Below are 20,415 nucleotides of genomic sequence, written 5' to 3' on the forward strand. Positions count from 1 at the left end.
AAAGGTGTCAAAAATATGAGGAGCATGAAACGGTCTGAAAAATATGAGGAGCATAGAAAGGTGTTCAAAAACATGAAACCTGAAGGTAGTGAAATATATGCAGAGCTTCAAAACGGTGCTCAAAAACATGAGGAGCATGAAACGGTCTGAAAAATATGAGGAGCATGAAACGGTGTTCAAAAACATGAAACCTGAAAAGGTGTGAAATATATGAAGAGCTTGAAAATGTGTGAAAAATAGGAGGAGAATGAAAGCGGTGTTCAGAAAACATGAAGAGCCTGAAAAGGTGTGAAAAATATGAAGAGCTTCAAAACGTGCTCAAAAACTATGAGGAGCATGACACGGTCAGAATATAGGAGGAGCATGAAGTGGTGTTGCAAAACATGAAGACCTGAAAAGGTGTGAAAAATATGAAGAGCTTCAAAAAGGTGTCAAAATATGAGGAGCATGAAACGGTCTGAAAATTAGGAGGAGGATGAAACGGTGTTCAAATCATGAAGAGCCTGAAATGTTTTGAAAAATGTGAAGAGCTTGAAAAGGTGTCAAAAATATGAGGGGCATGAAACTGTCTGAAAAATAGGAGGAGCATGAAACGTTGTTCAAAAACATGAAGAGCTTGAAGAGCCTGAAAACGTGTGAAAAAATATGAAGAGTTTCCAAAGGTGTCAAAAATGAGATGAGCATGAAACAGTCTGAAAAATAGGATGAGCATGAAGCGGTGTTGAAAATCATCAAGAGCCTGAAAAGATGTGAATAATATGTAGAGCTTCAAAAGGTGTGAAAATATGAAGAGCTTCAAAAGCTGTCAAAATAAGATGATCATGAAACGGTCTGAAAATTAGGAGGAGCATGAAGTGGTGTTGAAAAAAAAGAAGAGCCTGAAAAGGTGTGAAATATATGAAGAGCTTCAAAAGGCGTGAAAATATGAAGAGCTTCAAAAGCTGTCAAAATGAGATGAGAATGAAACGGTCTGAAAATTAGGAGCAGCATGAAACGGTGTTCAAACAAATGAAGAGCCTCAAAATATGTGAAAAATAAGAAGAGCTTCAAAAGGTGTGAAATACATTTGGAGCATGAAACTGTGTGTAAAATAGGAGGAGCATGAAGTGGTGTTCAAAAACATGAAGAGCCTGAAAAGGTGTGAAAAATATGAAGAGCTTCAAAAGGTGTGAAATACATGAGAGGAATGAAACTGTCTGAAAAATAGGAGGAGCATGAAGCGGTTGTGAAAAACATGAAGAGCCTGAAAAGTTGTGAAAAATATAAAGAGCTTCTGAAGGTGTCAAAAATATGAGGACAATGAAACGCTCTGGAAAAGAGGAGGAGCATGAACTGGTGTTGAAAAAGATGAAGAGCCTGAAAAGGTGTGAAAAATTTGAAGAGCTTCAAAACGTGTCAAAATTATGAGGAGCATGAAACGGTCTGAAAAATAGGAGGAGCATGAAGTGGTGTTGAAAAACATGAAGAGCCTGAAATGATGTGAAATATGTGAAGAGGTTCAAAAGGTGCGAAAAATATGAGGAGGTTCAAAAAGGGTCAAAAATATGAGGAGCATGAAACGGTCAGAAAAATACGAGGAGCATGAAAAGGTGTTCAAAAACATGAAGAGCCTGAAAAGGTGTGAAAAATATGAAGAGCTTCAAAAGGTGTGAAATATAGGAGGAGCATGAAGCGGTGTTCAAAAACATGAAGAGCCTGAAAAGGTGTGAAAAATATGAAGAGCTTCAAAAGGTGTGAAAAATATGAGGAGCATGAAACGGTCTGAAAAATAGGAGGAGCATAAAGCGGTGTTCAAAAACATGAAGAGCATGAAAAGGTGTGAAAAATATGAAGAGCTTCAAAAGGTGTCAAAAATATGAGGAGCATGAAACGGTCTGAAAATTAGGCGGAGCCTGAAACTGTGTTGAAAACATGAAAGGCCTGAAAAGTTGTGAAAAATATGAAGAGCTTCAAAAGGTGTGAAAAATATGAAGAGTTTCAAAGGTTTGAAATACATGAGGATCATGAAAAGGTTTGAAAAATAGGAGGAGCATGAAGCGGTGTTCAAAAACATGAAGAGCCTGAAAAGGCTTGAAAAATATGAAGAGCTTCAAAAGGTGTGAAATAAATGAGGAGCATGAAACTGTCTGAAAAATAGGAGGAGCATGAAGCGGTGTTCAAAAACATGAAGAGCCTGAAAAGGCTTGAAAAATATGAAGAGCTTCAAAAGGTGTGAAATAAATGAGGAGCATGAAACGGTCTCAAAAATAGTAGGAGCATGAAGCGGTGTTCAAAAACATGGAGAGCCTGAAAAGTTTTGAAAAATATGAAGAACTTCAAAAGGTGTCAAAAATATGAGGAGCATGAAACGGTCTGAAAAATAGGAGCAGCATGAAATGGTGTTGAAAAACATGAAGATCCTGAAAAGCTGTGAAAAATATGAAGAGCTTCAAAAGGTGTGAAATATATGAGGAGCATGAAACGGTCTGAAAAATCGGAGGAGCATGAAGCTGTGCTCAAAAACATGAAGATCCAGAAAAGGTGTGAAAAATATGAAGAGCTTCGAAAGGTGTGACAAATATGAGGAGCATGAAACGGTCTGAAAATTTGGAGGAGTATGAAACGTGCTGAAAAATAGGAGGAGCATGAAACTGTCAGAAAAATAGGAGGATCATGAAGCCGTGTTGAAAAACATGAAGAGCGTGAAAGGTTGTGAAAAATAGGAGGAGCTTCAAAATGTGTGAAAAATATGAGGAGCATGAAACGGTCTGAAAATAGGAGGAGCATGAAGCGGTGTTGAAAAACATGAAGAGCCTGAAAAGGTGTGAAAAATATGAAGAGCTTCAAAAGGTGTGAAAAATATGAAGAGCTTCAAAAGGTATCAAAAATGAGAAGAGCATAAAGGGGTCTGAAAAATAGGAGGAGCATGACGTGGTGTTGAAAAAAATGAAGAGCCTGAAAAGGTGTGAAATATATGAAGAGCTTCAAAAGGTGTGAAATACATGAGAAGCATGAAACTCTCTGAAAAATAAAAGGAGCAAGAAGGGGTGTTCAAAAACATGAAGAGGCTGAAAAGGTGTGAAAAACATGAAGAGCTTCAAAAGATGTGAAAAATATGAGGAGCATGATACTGCCTGAACAATATGAGGAGCATGAAGTGGTGTGGAAGAAATGAAGAGCCTAAAAAGGAGTGAAATATATTAAGAGCATCAATAGGTGTCAAAAATATGAGGAGCATGAAACGGTCTGCAAAAAGGAGGAGCATGAAGTGGTGTTGATAAACTTGAAGAGCCTGAAAAGGTGTTAAAAATATGAAAAGCTACAAAAGGTGGGAAAAATATGAGGAGCATGAAACGGTCTGAAAAATACGAGGAGCATGAAGCGGTGTTCAAAAACATGAAGAGCCTGAAAAGGTGTGAAAAATATGAAGAGCTTCAAAAGGTGTGAAAAATATGAGCAGCATGAAACGGTCTAAAAACTAGGAGGAGCATGAAGCGGTGTTCAAAAATATGAAGAGCCTGAAAACGTCTGAAAAATATGAAGAGCTTCGAAAGGTGTCAAAAATATGAGGAGCATGAAACGATCTGAAAAATAGGAGGAGCATGAAGCGGTGTTGAAAAATATGAAGAGCCTGAAAAGGTGTGAGAAATACGAAGAGCTTCAAAAGGTGTCAAAAATATGAGGAGCATGAAACGGTCTGAAAAAGAGGAGGAGCATGAAGCGGTGTTGAAAAACATGAAGAGCCTGAAAAGGTGTGAAAAATATGAAAAGCTTCAAAAGGTGTGAAATACATGAGGAGCATGAAAGAACTGAAAATTAGGAGAAGCATGAAGTGGTGTGGAAAAACATGAAGAGCCTGAAAAGGTGTGAAAAATATGAAGAGCTTCTGAAGGTGTGAAATACATGAGGAGCATGAAACTCTCTGAAAAATATAAGGAGCATGAAGTGGTGTTCAAAAACATGAAGAGCCTGAAAAGGTGTAAAAAATATGAAGAGCTTCAAAAGGTGTGAAAAATATGAGGAGCATGTTATGGTTTGAAAAATAGGATTAGCATGAAGAGGTGTTCAAAAACATGAAGAGCCTGAAAAGTTGTGAAAAATATGAAAAGCTTCAAAAGGTGTCAAAAATGAGATGAGCATGAAACTGTCTGAAATATAGGAGGAGTATGAAGCGGTGTTCAAAACATGAAGAGCCCGAAAAGGTGTGAAAAATATGAAGAGCTTCAAAAGGTGTCAAAAATATGAGGAGCATGAAACGGTCTGAAAAAGGGCAGGAGCATGAAGCGGCGTTGAAAAACATGAAGAGCCTGAAAAGGTGTGAAAAATATGAAAAGCTTCAAAAGGTGTGAAATACATGAGGAGCATGAAAGAGCTGAAAATTAGGAGAAACATGAAGTGGTGTGGAAAAACATGAAGAGCCTGAAAAGGTGTGAAAAATATGAAGAGCTTCAAAAGGTGTGAAATACATGAGGAGCATGAAACTCTCTGAAAAATAGGAGGAGCATGAAGCGGTGTTCAAAAATATGAAGAGCCTGAAAAGGTGTGAAAAATATGAAGAGCTTCAAAAATATGAAAAATATGAAGACCCTCAAAAGGTGTGAAAAATATGAAGAGCTTCAAAAGGTGTGAAATATATGAGGAGCATGAAACGGTCTGAAAATAGCAGGATCATGAAGCGATGTTGAAAAACATGAAGAGTCTGAAAACGTGTGAAAATATGAAGAGCTTCAAAAGGTGTGAAAAATATGAGGAGCATGAAACGGTCTAAAAAATAGGAGGAGCATGAAGCGGTGTTCAAAAATATGAAGAGCCTGAAAAGGTGTGAAAAATATGAAGAGCTGCAAAAGGTGTCAAAAATATGAGGAGCATGAAACGGTCTGAAAAATAGGAGGAGCATGAAGCGGTGTTGAAAAACATGAAGAGCCTGAAAAGGTGTGAGAAATATGAAGAGCTTCAAAAGGTGTCAAAAATATGAGGAGCATGAAACGGTCTGAAAAAGAGGAGGAGCATGAAGCGGTGTTGAAAAACATGAAGAGCCTGAAAAGGTGTGAAATATATGAAAAGCTTCAAAAGGTGTGAAATACATGAGGAGCATGAAAGAGCTGAAAATTAGGAGAAGCATGAAGTGGTGTGGAAAAACATGAAGAGCCTGAAAAGGTGTGAAAAATATGAAGAGCTTCAGAAGGTGTGAAATACATGAGGAGCATGAAACTCTCTGAAAAATATAAGGAGCATGAAGTGGTGTTCAAAAACATGAAGAGCCTGAAAAGGTGTAAAAAATATGAAGAGCTTCAAAAGGTGTCACAAATATGAGGAGCATGAAACGGACTGAAAAATCGGAGGAGCATGAAGCGGTGTTGAAAAACATGAAGAGCCTGAAAAGGTGTGAAAAATATGAAGAGTTTCAAAAGATGTCAAAAATATGAATAGCATGAAAAGGTCTGCAAAAAAGGAGCATGAAGTGGTGTTGAAAAACATGAAGAGCCTGAAAAGGTGTGAAAAATATGAAAAGTTTCAAAAGGTGTCAAAAATATGAGGAGCATGAAACGGTCTGAAAAATAGGAGGAACATGAAGAAGTGTTCAAAAACATGAAGAGCCTGAAAAGGTGTGAAAAATATGAAGAGCTTCAAAAGGTGTGAAATATATGAGGAGCATGAAACTCTCTGAAAAATAGAAGGAGCATGATGTGGTGTTCAAAAACATGAAGAGCCTGAACACGTGTGAAAAATACGAATAGCTTCAAAAGGTGTCAAAAATATGAGGAGAAAGATACGGTTTGAAAAATAGGAGGAGCATGAAGCGGTGTTGAAAAACATGAAGAGTCTGAAAACGTGTGAAATTATGAAGAACTTCAAAAATATGAAAAATATTAAGAGCTTCAAAAGGTGTGAAAAATATGAAGAGCTTCAAAAGGTGTCAAAATGAGATGAACATGAAACGGTCTGAAACATAGGAGGAGCATGAAGCGGTGTTGAAAATCATAAAGAGCCTGAAAATTTGTGAAAAATATGAAGAGCTTCAGAATATGTGAAAAACATGAAGAGCTTCAAAAAGTGTCAAAATGAGATGAGCATGAAACGGTCTGAAAAATAAGAGGAGCATGAAGTGGTGTTGAAAATAATGAAAAGCCTGAAAAGGTGTGAAAAATATGAAGAGCTTCAAAAGGTGTCAAAAAAGAGATGAGCATGAAACCGTCTGAAAAATAGGTGAAGCATGAAGCGGTGTTGAAAACCATGAAGAGCCTGAAAAGATGTGAAAAATATGAAGAGCTTCAAAAGGTGTCAAAAATATGAGGAGCATGAAACGGTCTGAAAAATAGGAGGAGCATGAAACCGTGTTCAAAAACATGAAGAGACTGAAAAGGGTGAAAAATATGAAGAGCTTCAAAAGGTGTGAAAAATAGGAGGAGCATGAAGCGGTGTGCAAAAACATGAAAATCCTGAAAAGGTGTGAAAAATATGAAGAGCATCAAAAAGTGTCAAAAATATGAGGAGCATGAAACGGTCTGAAAAATAGGAGGAGCATGAAGCGGTGTTGAAAACCATGAAGAGCCTGAAAAGGTGTTAAAAATATGAAGAGGTTCAAAAGGTGTCAAATATATGAGCAGCAAGAATCGGTCTGAAATATAGGAGGAGCATGAAACGGTGTTGAAAAACATGCAGAGCCTGAAAAGGTGTGAAAAATATGAAGAGCTTCAAATGGTGTCAAATATATGAAGAGCTTCAAAAGGTGTCAAAAATGAGATGAGCATGAAACGGTCTGAAAAATAGGAGGAGCAAGAAGTCGTGTTCCAAAAAATGAAGAGCCTGAGAAGGTGTGAAATATATCAAGAACTTCAAAATGTGTCAAAAATATGAGGAGCATGAAACGGTCTGAAAAATAGGAGGAGCATGAAACGGTGTTGAAAAACATGCAGAGCCTGAAAAGGTGTGAAAAATATGAAGAACTTCAAAAGGTGTGAAATATATGAGGAGCATGAAACGGTCTTAAAAATAGGAGGAGCATGAACCGGTTTTCAAAAATATGAAGAGCCTGAAAAGGTGTGAAAAATATGAGGAGCTTCAAAAGGTATGAAATACATGAGGAGTATGAAACTGTCTTGAAAATAGGAGGAGCATGAAGCGGTGTTAAAAAACATGAAGAGGCTTAAAAGGTGTGAAAAATATGAAGAGCTTCAAAAGGTGTGAAAAATATGAGGAGCATGAAACGGTCTGAAAAATAGGAGGAGCATGAAGCCGTGTTGAAAAACATGAAGAGCCTGAAAAAGTGTGAAATATATGAAGAGGTTCAAAAGGTGTAAAAAATATGAGGAGATTCAAAAGGTATCAAAAATATGAGGAGCATGAAACGGTCTGAAAAAGAGGAGGAGCATGAATCGGTGTTGAAAATCATGAAGAGCCTGAAAACGTGTGAGAAATATGAAGAGCTTCAAAAGGTGTCAAAAATATGAAGAGCTTCAAAAGGTGTCAAAAATGAGAGGAGTATGAAGCAGTCTGAAAAATAGGAGGAGCATGAAGTGGTGTTCAAAAACATGAAGAGCCTGAAAAGGTGTGAAAAATATGAAGAGCTTCAAAAGGTGTCAAAAATGAGATGAGCATGAAACGGTCTGAAAAATAGGAGGAGCATCAAGTGGTGTTGAAAAACAAGAAGAGACGGAAAAGGTGTGAAATATATGAAGAGCTTCAAAAGGTGTCAAAAATATGAGGAGAATGAAACGGTCTGAAAATAGGAGGAGCATGAAGCGGTGTTCAAAAACATGAAGAGACTGAAAAGGTGTGAAAAATATGAAGAGCTTCAAAAGGTGTCAAAAATATGAGGAGCATGAAACGGTTTGAAAAATAGGAGGAGCATGAAGCGGTGTTCAAAAACAGGAAAAGCCTGAAAAGTTGTGAAAAATATGAAGAGCTTCAAAAGTTGTCAAAAATATGAGGAGGATGAAAAGGTCAGAAAAATAGGAGGATCATGAAGCGGTGTTCAAAAACATGAAGAGCCTGAAAAGGTGTGCAAAATATGAAGAGCTTCAAAAGGTGTCAAAAATATGAGGAGCATGAAACGGTCTGCAAAAAAGGAGGAGCATGAAGTGGTGTTGAAAAACTTCAAGAGCCTGACAAGGTGTGAAAAATATGAAAAGCTTCAAAAGTTGTCAAAAATATGAGGAGCATGAAACGGTCTGAAAAATAGGAGGAGCATGAAGCGGTGTTCAAAAACATGAAGAGCCTGAAAAGGTGTGAAAAATATGAAGAGCTTCAAAAGGTGTCAAAAATATGAGGAGCATGAAACGGTCTGAAAAATAGGAGGAGCATGAAGTGGTGTTGAAAAACATGAAGAGTCTTAAAACGTGTGAAATTATGAACAACTTCAAAAATATGCAAAATATGAAGAGCTTCAAAAGGTGTGAAAAATATGAAGAGCTTCAAAAGGTGTCAAAACGAGATGAACATGAAACGGTCTGAAAAATAGGAGGAGCATGAAGCGGTGTTGAAAATCATAAAGAGCCTGAAAATTTGTGAAAAATATGAAGAGCTTCAGAAGATGTGAAAAACATGAAGAGCTTCAAAAGGTGTCAAAATTAGATGAGCATGAAACAGTCTGAAAAATAAGAGGAGCATGAGGTGGTGTTGAAAATAATGAAAAGCCTGAAAAGGTGTGAAATATATGAAGAGCTTCAAAAGGTGTCAAAAATATGAGGAGAATGAAACGGTCTGTAAAATAGGAGGAGCATGAAATGGTGTTCAAAAACATGAAGAGCCTGAAAAGGTGTGAAAAATATGAAGAGCTTCAAAAGGTGTCAAAAATATGAGGAGCATGAAAAGTTCTGAAAAATAGGAGGAGCATGAAGCGGTGTTCAAAACAGGAAGACCCTGAAAAGTAGTGAAAAATATGAAGAGCTTCAAAATGTGTGAAAAATATAAAGAGCTTCAAAAGGTGTCAAAAAAGAGATGAGCATGAAACGGTCTGAAAAATAGGAGGAGAATGAAGTGGTGTTGAAAAAAATGAGGAGCCTGAAAAGGTGTGAAAAATATGAAGAGCTTCAAAAGGTGTCAAAAATGAGATGATCATGAAACGGTCTGAAAAATAGGAGGTGCATGAGGTGGTGTTGAAGAAAAAGAAGAGACTGAAAAGGTGTGAAATATATCAAGAACTTCAAAATGTGTCAAAAATATGAGGAGCATGAAACGGTCTGAAAAATAGGAGGAGCATGAAACGGTGTTGAAAAACATGCAGAGCCTGAAAAGGTGTGAAAAATATGAAGAACTTCAAAAGGTGTGAAATATATGAGGAGCATGAAACGGTCTTAAAAATAGGAGGAGCATGAAGCTGTTTTCAAAAATATGAAGAGCCTGAAAAGGTGTGAAAAATATGAGGAGCTTCAAAAGGTATGAAATACATGAGGAGTATGAAACTGTCTTGAAAATAGGAGGAGCATGAAGCGGTGTTAAAAAACATGAAGAGGCTTAAAAGGTGTGAAATATATGAAGAGGTTCAAAAGGTGTAAAAAATATGAGGAGATTCAAAAGTTATCAAAAATATGAGGAGCATGAAACGGTCTGAAAAAGAGGAGGAGCATGAATCGGTGTTGAAAATCATGAAGAGCCTGAAAACGTGTGAGAAATATGAAGAGCTTCAAAAGGTGTCAAAAATATGAAGAGCTTCAAAAGGTGTCAAAAATGAGAGGAGTATGAAGCAGTCTGAAAAACAGGAGGAGCATGAAGCGGTGTTCAAAAACATGAAGAGCCTGAAAAGGTGTGAAAAATATGAAGAGCTTCAAAAGGTGTCAAAAATGAGATGAGCATGAAACGGTCTGAAAAATAGGAGGAGCATGAAGTGGTGTTGAAAAAAAAGAAGAGACGGAAAAGGTGTGAAAAATATGAAGAGCTTCAAAAGGTGTCAAAAATATGAGGAGCATGAAACGGTTTGAAAAATAGGAGGAGCATGAAGCGGTGTTCAAAAACAGGAAAAACCTGAAAAGTTGTGAAAAATATGAAGAGCTTCAAAAGTTGTCAAAAATATGAGGAGCATGAAAAGGTCAGAAAAATAGGAGGATCATGAAGCGGTGTTCAAAAACATGAAGAGCCTGAAAAGGTGTGAAAAGTATGAGAGCTTCAAAAGGTGTCAAAAATATGAGGAGCATGAAACGGTCTGCAAAAAAGGAGGAGCATGAAGTGGTGTTGAAAAACTTCAAGAGCCTGACAAGGTGTGAAAAGTATGAAAAGCTTCAAAAGTTGTCAAAAATATGAGGAGCATGAAACGGTCTGAAAAATAGGAGGAGCATGAAGTGGTGTTGAAAAACATGAAGAGTCTGAAAACGTGTGAAATTATGAAGAACTTCAAAAATATGCAAAATATGAAGAGCTTCAAAAGGTGTGAAAAATATGAAGAGCTTCAAAAGGTGTCAAAATGAGATGAACATGAAACGGTCTGAAAAATTGGAGGAGCATGAAGCGGTGTTGAAAATCATAAAGAGCCTGAAAATTTGTGAAAAATATGAAGAGCTTCAGAAGATGTGAAAAACATGAAGAGCTTCAAAAGGTGTCAAAATGAGATGAGCATGAAACGGTCTGAAAAATAAGAGGAGCATGAAGTGGTGTTGAAAATAATGAAAAGCCTGAAAAGGTGTGAAATATATGAAGAGCTTCTAAAGGTGTCAAAAATATGAGGAGAATGAAACGGTCTGTAAAATAGGAGGAGCATGAAATGGTGTTCAAAAACATGAAGAGCCTGAAAAGTTGTGAAAAATATGAAGAGCTTCAAAAGGTGTCAAAAATATGAGGAGCATGAAACGGTTTGAAAAATAGGAGGAGCATGAAGCGGTGTTCAAAACAGGAAGACCCTGAAAAGTAGTGAAAAATATGAAGAGCTTCAAAAGGTGTCAAAAATATGAGGAGCATGAAACGGTCTGAAAAATAGGAGGACTATGAAACGGTGTTCAAAAACATGAAGAGCCTGAAAAGGTGTGAAAAATATGAAGAGCTTCAAAACGTGTCAAAAATATGAGGAGCATGAAATGGTCTGAAAAATAGGAGGAGCAAGAAAGGGTGTTGAACAACATGAAGAGCCTGAAAACGTGTGAAAAATATGAAGAGCTTCAAAAGATGTGAAAAATATGAAGAGCTTCAAAAGGTGTCAAAAACGAGATGAGCATGAAACCGTCTGAAAAATAGGAGGAGCATGAAGCGGTGTTGAAAAACATGAAGAGCCTGAAAAGGTGTGAAAAATATGAAGAGCTTAAAAAGGTGTCAAAATTATAAGGAGCATGAAACGTTCTGAAAAATAGGAGGAGCATGAAGCAGTGTTGAAAAAAATGAAGAGCCTGAAAAGGTGTGAAAAATATGAACAGCTTCAAAAGTTGTCAAAAATATGAGGAGCATGAAACGGTCTAAAAAATAGGAGTACCATGAACCGGTGTTGAAAAATATGAAGAGCCAGAAAAGGTGTGAAAAACATTAAGAGCTTCAAAATGTGTGAAAAATATGAAGAGCTTCAAAAGGTGTCAAAAAAGAGATGAGCATGAAACGGTCTGAAAAATAGGAGGAGAATGAAGTGGTGTTGAAAAAAATGAGGAGCCTGAAAAGGTGTGAAAAATATGAAGAGCTTCAAAAGGTGTCAAAAATGAGATGATCATGAAACGGTCTGAAAAATAGGAGGTGCATGAGGTGGTGTTGAAGAAAAAGAAGAGACTGAAAAGGTGTGAAATATATGAAGAGCTTCAAAAGGTGTCAAAGTATGAGGAGCATGATACGGTCTGAAAAATAGGAGGAGCATGAAGCGGTGTTCAAAACATGAAGAACCTGAAAAATTGTGAAAAATATGAAAAGCTTCCAAAGGTGTCATAAATGAGATGAGCATGAAACGGTCTGAAAAATAGGAGGAGCATGAAGCGGTGTTTAAAAAATGAAGAGCCTGAAAAGGTGTGAAAAATATGAAGAGCATCAAAAGTTGTCAAAAATATGAGGAGTATGAAACGGTCTGAAAAATAGGAGGACCATGAAGCGGTGTTGCAAAAGATGAGGATCCTGAAAAGGTGTGAAAAATATGAAGAGCTTCAAAAGGTGAGAAAAATATGAGGTGCATGAAACGGTCTGAAAAATAGGAGGAGCATGAAGCGGTGTTGAAAAACATGAAGAGCCTGAAAAGGTGTGAAAAATATGAACAGCTTCAAAAGTTGTCAAAAATATGAGGAGCATGAAACGGTCTAAAAAATAGGAGTACCATGAACCGGTGTTGAAAAACATGAAGAGCCAGAAAAGGTGTGAAAAATATTAAGAGCTTCAAAATGTGTGAAAAATATGAAGAGCTTCAAAAGGTGTCAAAAAAGAGATGAGCATGAAACGGTCTGAAAAATAGGAGGAGAATGAAGTGGTGTTGAAAAAAATGAGGAGCCTGAAAAGGTGTGAAAAATATGAAGAGCTTCAAAAGGTGTCAAAAATGAGATGATCATGAAACGGTCTGAAAAATAGGAGGTGCATGAGGTGGTGTTGAAGAAAAAGAAGAGACTGAAAAGGTGTGAAATATATGAAGAGCTTCAAAAGGTGTCAAAATATGAGGAGCATGATACGGTCTGAAAAATAGGAGGAGCATGAAGCGGTGTTCAAAACATGAAGAACCTGAAAAATTGTGAAAAATATGAAAAGCTTCCAAAGGTGTCAAAAATGAGATGAGCATGAAACGGTCTGAAAAATAGGAGGAGCATGAAGCGGTGTTGAAAAAATGAAGAGCCTGAAAAGGTGTGAAAAATATGAAGAGCATCAAAAGTTGTCAAAAATATGAGGAGTATTAAACGGTCTGAAAAATAGGAGGAGCATGAAGCGGTGTTGCAAAACATGAGGAGCCTGAAAATGTGTGAAAAATATGAAGAGCTTCAAAAGGTGAGAAAAATATGAGGTGCATGAAACGGTCTGAAAAATAGGAGGAGCATGAAGCGGTGTTGAAAAACATGAAGAGCCTGAAAAGGTGTGAAAAATATGAAGAGCTTCAAAAGGTGTGAAATACATGAGGAGCATGAAACTTGTTGAAAAATAGGAGAAGCATGAAGTGGTGTGGAAAAACATCAAGAGCCTGAAAAGGTGTGAAAAATATGAAGAGCTTCAAAAGTTGTCAAAAATATGAGGAGCAAGAAACGGTCTGAAAAATAGGAGGAAGATGAAGAGGTGTTCAAAAATATGAAGAGCCTGAAAAGGTGTGAAAAATATGAAGAGCTTCAAAAGGTGTGAAAAATATGAGGAGCATGATACGGTCTGAAAAATAGGAGGAGCATGAAGCGGTGTTCAAAACATGAAGAGCCTGAAAAGTTGTGAAAAATATGAAAAGCTTCCAAAGGTGTCAAAAATGAGATGAGCATGAAACAGGCTGTAAAATAGGAGGAGCATGAAGCGGTGTTGAAAAAATGAAGAGCCTGAAAAGATGTGACAAATATGAAGAGCATCAAAAGGTGTCAAAAATATGACGAGTATGAAATGGTCTGAAAAATAGGAGGAGCATGAAGCGGTGTTGCAAAACATGAGGAGCCTGAAAAGGTTTGAAAAATATGAAGAGCTTCAAAAGGTGTCAAAATTTTGAAGAGCTTCAAAGGTGTCAAAAATATGAGGAGCATGGAACGGTGTTCAAAAACATGGAAAGCAAGAAAAGGTTGAAAAATATGAAGAGCTTCAAAAGGTGTCAAAAATATGAGGAGCATGAAACGGTATGAAAAATAGGAGGAGCATGAACCGGTGTTGAAAAACAAGAAGAGCCTGAAAAGGTGTGAAAAATATGAAGAGTTTGAAAATGTGTCAAAAATATGAGGAGCAGGAAACGGTCTAAAAAATAGGAGCATGAAGTGGTGTTGAAAAACATGAAGAGCCTGAAAAGCTGTGAAAAATATGAAGAGCATCAAAAACTGTCAAAATATGAGGAGCATGAAACGGTGTTCAAGACATGAAACGCCTGAAAAGGTGTGAAATATATGAACAGCTTCAAAAGGTATCAAAAATAGGAGGAGCATGAAACGGTCTGAAAAATTGGAGGAGCAAGAAGCAGTGTTGAAAAACATGAAGGGGTGGAAAAGGTGTGAAATATATGAAGAGCTTCAAAAGGTGTCAAAAATATGAGGAGCATGAAACGGTCTGAAAAATAGGAGGAGCATGAAGCGGTGCTGAAAAACATGAAGAGCCTGAAAAGGTTTGAAAAATATGAAGAGCTTCAAAAGGTGTCAAAAATAGAGGGGGCATGAAACTATCTGAAAAATAGGAGGAGCATGAAGCGCTGTTGAAAAATATGAAGAACCTGAAGAGGTTTGAAAAATATGAAGAGCTTCAAAAGGTGTCAAAAATAAGAGGAGCATTAAACGGTCTGAAAAATAGGAGGAGCATGAAGTGGTGTTGAAAAACATAAAGAGCCTGAAAAGGTGTGCAAAATATGAAGAGCTTCAAAAGGTGTCAAAAATATGAGGAGCATGGAACGGTCTGAAAAAAAGGAAGAGCAGGAAGCGGTGCGGAAAAACATGAAGAGCCTGAAAAGGTGTGAAAAATATGAAGACCTTCAAAAGGTTTTAAAAAGAGGAGGCACATGAAACTGTCTGAAAAATACGAGGAGCATGAAGCGGTGTTGAAAAACAAGAAGAGCCTGAAAAGGTGTGAAAAATATGAAGAGTTTGAAAATGTGTCAAAAATATGAGGAGCAGGAAACGGTCTGAAAAATAGGAGCATGAAGTGGTGTTGAAAAACATGAAGAGCCTGAAAAGCTGTGAAAAATATGAAGAGCATGAAAAACTGTCAAAATATGACGAGCATGAAACGGTTTTCAAAGACATGAAACGCCTGAAAAGGTGTGAAATATATGAACAGCTTCAAAAGGTATCAAAAATAGGAGGAGCATGAAACGGTCTGAAAAATTGGAGGAGCAAGAAGCAGTGTTGAAAAACATGAAGAGGTGGAAAAGGTGTGAAATATATGAAGAGCTTCAAAAGGTGTCAAAAATATGAGGAGCATGAAACGGTTTGAAAAATAGGAGGAGCATGAAGCGGTGTTGAAAAACATGAAGAGCCTGAAACGGTTTGAAAAATATGAAGAGCTTCAAAAGGTGTCAAAAATAAAGGGGGCATGAAACTATCTGAAAAATAGGAGGAGCATGAAGCGGTGTGGAAAAACATGAAGAGCCTGAAAACGTTTGAAAAATATGAAGAGCTTCAAAAGGTGTGGAAAATATGAAGAGCTTCAAAATGTGTCAAAAGTGAGATGAGCATGAAACGGTCTGAAAAATAGGAGGACCATGAAGTGGTGTTGAAAAACATGAAGAGCCTGAAAATGTGTGAAATATATGAAGAGCTTCAAAAGATGTCAGAAATGAGAGAAGCATGAAACGGTCTGGAAAATAGATGAGCAAGAAGGGGTGTTGAAAAACATGAAGAGCCTGAAAACGTTTGAGAAATATGAAGAGCTTCAAAAGGTGTGGAAAATATGAAGAGCTTCAAAAGGTATGAAATATAGGAGCAGCATGAAGTGGTGTTCAAAAACATAAAAAGCCTGTAAAGGTGTGAAAAATATGAAGAGCTTCAAAACGTGTCAAATATATGTGGAGCATGAAACGGTGTGAAAAATAGGAGGAGCATGAAGCGGTGTTGAAAAACATGAAGAACCTGAAAACTTGTGAAAAATATGAAGAGCTTCAAAAGGTGTCAAAATATGAGGAGCATGAAACGATCTGAAAAATAGGAGGAGCATGAAGCGGTTTTGAAAAATATGAAGTGCCTGAAAAGGTGTGAAAAATATGAAGAGCTTCAAAAGGTGTCAAAAATATGAGGAGCATGAAACGCTCTGAAATATAGGAGGAGCATGAAGTGGTGTTGAAAAACTTGAAGAGCTGAAAAGGTGGAAAAATATGAAGAACTTCAACAGGTGTCAAAAATATGAGGAGCATGAAATGGACTGAAAAATAGGAAGATCATGAAGCGGTGTTGAATAACATGAAGAGCCTGAACAGGTGTGAAAAATGTGAAAAGCTTCAAAAGGTGTGAAATACATGAGGAGCATGAAACGGTCTGAAAAATAGGAGTAGAATGAGACGGTGTTGAAAAACATGAAGAGCCTGAAAAGTTGTGAAAAATATGAAGAGCTTCAAAAGGTGTCAAAATTATGAGGAGTATAAAACGGTCTAAAAAATAGGAGGAGCATGAAACGGTGTTCAAAACATGAAGAGCCTGAGAAGATGTGAAATATATGACGAGCTTCAAAAGGTTTGAAATACATGAGGAGCATTAAACTGTCTGAAAAATAGGAGGAGCATGAAGCTGTGTTCAAAAACATGAAGAGCCTGAAAAGGTGTGAAAATAATGAAGAGCTTCAAAAGATGTGAAATATAGGAGCAGCATGAAGCGGTGTTCAGAAACATAAAAAGCCTGAAAAGGTGTGAAAAATATGAAGAGCTTCAAAACGTGTCAAAAATATGTGGAGCATGAAATAGTCTGAAAAAATAGGAGGAGCATGAAGCGGTGTTGAAAAACATGAAGAACCTGAAAACTTGTAAAAATATGAAGAGCTTCAAAAGGTGTGAAAAATATGAACCGTTTCAAAAGTGTGAAAAATGAGATGAGCATGAAGCGGTCTTAAAAATAGGAGGAGCATGAAGTGTTGTTGAAAAACATAAAGATCCTGAAAATGTGTGAAATATATGAAGAACTACAAAAGGTGTCAAAAATGTGAGGAGCATTAAAAGGTCTGAAAAATAGGAGGAGCATGAAACGGTGTTGAAAGACATGAAGAGCCTGAAAAGGTGTGAAAAACATGAAGAGCTTCAAAACGTGTCAAAAATATGTGGAGCATGAAAGGGTCTGAAAATTAGCAGGAGCATGAAGCGGTGTTGAAAAACATGAAGAACCTGAAAACGTGTGAAAAATATGAAAAGCTTCAAATGGTGTGAATAATATGAACAGCTTCAAAAGGTGTGAAAAATATGAAGAGCTTCAAAAGGTGTCATAAATATGAGGAGCAAGAAATGGTCTGAAAAATAAGAGAAGCATGAAATGGTGTTCAAAATATGAAGAGCCTGAAAAGGTGTGAAAAATATGAAGAGCTTCAAAAGGTGTGAAATACATGAGGAGCATGAAACTCTCTAAAAAATAAGAGGAGCATGAAGCGGTGTTCAAAAACATGAAGAGCCTGAAAAGTTGTGAAAAATATGAAGAGCTTCAAATTGTGTGAAAAAAAAAGAAGAGCTTCAAAATGTGTCAAAAATATGAGGAGCATGAATCGGTCTGAAAAATAGGAGGAGCATGAAACGGTGTTGAAAACATGAAGAGATGAAAAGGTGTGAAAAATATGAAGAGGTACTAAAGGTGTCAAAAATATGAGGAGCATGAAACAGTCTTTAAAATAGGATGAGAATGAGACGGTTTTGAAAAAGATGAAGAGCATGAAAAAGTGTGAAAAACATGAAGAGCTTCTAAAGGTGTCAAAAATATGAGGATCATGAAATGGTGTGAAAAACAGGAGGAGCATGAAGTGGTGTTGAGAAACATGAAGAGGCTGAAAAGGTGTGAAAAATATGAATAGCTTCAAAAGTTTTCAAATATATGAGGAGCATGAAACTATCTTTAAAATAGGAGGAGCATGAAACGGTGTTGAGAAAAATGAAGAGCCTGAAAAGGTGTGAAAAATATGAAGACCTTCAAAAGGTGTCAAAAAGAGGAGGAAATGAAACTGTCTGAAAATTAGGAGGAGCATGAAGCGGTGTGGAAAAACATGAAGTGCCTGAAAAAGTTTGAAAAATATGAAGAGCTTCAAAAGGTGTTCAAAAATATGAAGAGCTTCAAAAGGTGTCAAAAATAATGAGGAGAATGAAACGGTCTGAATAATAGGAGGAGCATAAAGTGGTGTTCAAAATCATGAAGAGCCTTAAAAGGTGTGAAATATATGAAGAGCTTCAAAAGGTGTGAAAAAAATGAAGAGCTTCAAAATCTCTCAAAAATATGAGGAGCATGAAACGATCTGAAAAATAGGAGCAGCATGAAACGGTGTTCAAAGACATGAAGAGCCTGAAAAGGTGTGGAAAATATGAAGAGCTTCAAAACGTGTCAAAAATATGAGGAGCATGAAACGATCTGAAAAATAGGAGGAGCAAGAAGCGGTGTTGAAAAAAATGAAGAGCCTGAAAACGTTTGAAAAATATGAAGAGTTTCAAAAGGTGTGAAAAAAATGAAGAGCTTCAAAATCTGTCAAAAAAATGAGAAGCATGAAACGATTTGAAAAATAGGAGCAGCATGAAACGGTGTTCAAAGACATGAAGAGCCTGAAAAGGTGTGAAAAATATGAAGAGCTTCAAAACGTGTAAAATATGAGGAGCATGAAACGATCTGAAAAATAGGATGAGCAAGAAGGGGTGTTGAAAAACATGAAGAGCCTGAAAACGTTTGACAAATATGAAGAGATTCAAAAGGTGTGAAAAATATGAAGAGCTTCAAAAGGTGTCAAAAATTAGATGAGCATGAAACAGTCCGAAAAATAGGAGGAGCCTGAAATCGTGTTCAAAAACATGAAGAGCCTAAAAAGGTGTGAAAAATATAAAGAGCTTCAAAAGGTGTGAAATACATGAGGAGCATGAAACGGTCTGAAAAATAGGAGGAGCATGAAGTGGTGATGAAAAACATGAAGAGCCTGAAAAGGTGTGAAAAATATGAAGAGCTTCAAAAGGTATGAAATATAGGAGCAGCATGAAGTGGTGTTCAAAAACATAAAAAGCCTGTAAAGGTGTGAAAAATATGAAGAGCTTCAAAACGTGTCAAATATATGTGGAGCATGAAACGGTGTGAAAAAAGGAGGAGCATGATGCGGTGTTGAAAAACATGAAGAACCTGAAAACTTGTGAAAAATATGAAGAGCTTCAAAAGGTGTCAAAATATGAGGAGCATGAAACGATCTGAAAAATAGGAGGAGCATGAAGCGGTGTTGAAAAATATGAAGTGCCTGAAAAGGTGTGAAAAATATGAAGAGCTTCAAAAGGTGTCAAAAATATGAGGAGCATGAAACGCTCTGAAATATAGGAGGAGCATGAAGTGGTGTTGAAAAACTTGAAGAGCTGAAAAGGTGGAAAAATATGAAGAACTTCAACAGGTGTCAAAAATATGAGGAGCATGAAATGGACTGAAAAATAGGAAGATCATGAAGCGGTGTTGAATAACATGAAGAGCCTGAAAAGGTGTGAAAAATATGAAAAGCTTCAAAAGGTGTGAAATACATGAGGAGCATGAAACGGTCTGAAAAATAGGAGTAGAATGAGACGGTGTTGAAAAACATGAAGAGCCTGAAAAGTTGTGAAAAATATGAAGAGCTTCAAAAGGTGTCAAAATTATGAGGAGCATAAAACGGTCTAAAAAATAGGAGGAGCATGAAACGGTGTTCAAAACATGAAGAGCCTGAGAAGATGTGAAATATATGACGAGCTTCAAAAGGTTTGAAATACATGAGGAGCATTAAACTGTCTGAAAAATAGGAGGAGCATGAAGCTGTGTTCCAAAACATGAAGAGCCTGAAAAGGTGTGAAAATAATGAAGAGCTTCAAAAGATGTGAAATATAGGAGCAGCGTGAAGCGGTGTTCAGAAACATAAAAAGCCTGAAAATGTGTGAAAAATATGAAGAGCTTCAAAACGTGTCAAAAATATGTGGAGCATGAAATAATCTGAAAAATAGGAGGAGCATGAAGCGGTGTTGAAAAACATGAAGAACCTGAAAACTTGTAAAAATATGAAGAGCTTCAAAAGGTGTGAAAAATATGAACCGTTTCAAAAGTGTGAAAAATGAGATGAGCATGAAGCGGTCTTAAAAATAGGAGGAGCATGAAGTGTTGTTGAAAAACATAAGATCCTGAAAATGTGTGAAATATATGAAGAACTACAAAAGGTGTCAAAAATGTGAGGAGCATTAAAAGGTCTGAAAAATAGGAGGAGCATGAAACGGTGTTGAAAGACATGAAGAGCCTGAAAAGGTGTGAAAAACATGAAGAGCTTCAAAACGTGTCAAAAATATGTGGAGCATGAAAGGGTCTGAAAATTAGCAGGAGCATGAAGCGGTGTTGAAAAACATGAAGAACCTGAAAACGTGTGAAAAATATGAAAAGCTTCAAATGGTGTGAAAAATATGAACAGCTTCAAAAGGTGTGAAAAATATGAAGAGCTTCAAAAGGTGTCATAAATATGAGGAGCAAGAAATGGTCTGAAAAATAAGAGAAGCATGAAATGGTGTTCAAAATATGAAGAGCCTGAAAAGGTGTGAAAAATATGAAGAGCTTCAAAAGGTGTGAAATACATGAGGAGCATGAAACTCTCTAAAAAATAAGAGGAGCATGAAGCGGTGTTCAAAAACATGAATAGCCTGAAAACGTGTGAAAAATATGAAGAGCTTCAAAAGGTGTGAAATATATGAAGAGCTACAAAAGGTGTCAAAAATATGAGGAGCATGAACCGGTC

This window comes from Dama dama, unplaced genomic scaffold (assembly GCF_033118175.1).
Source record: "Dama dama isolate Ldn47 unplaced genomic scaffold, ASM3311817v1 ptg000057l, whole genome shotgun sequence".
Classification (NCBI taxonomy): Eukaryota; Metazoa; Chordata; class Mammalia; order Artiodactyla; family Cervidae; genus Dama; species Dama dama.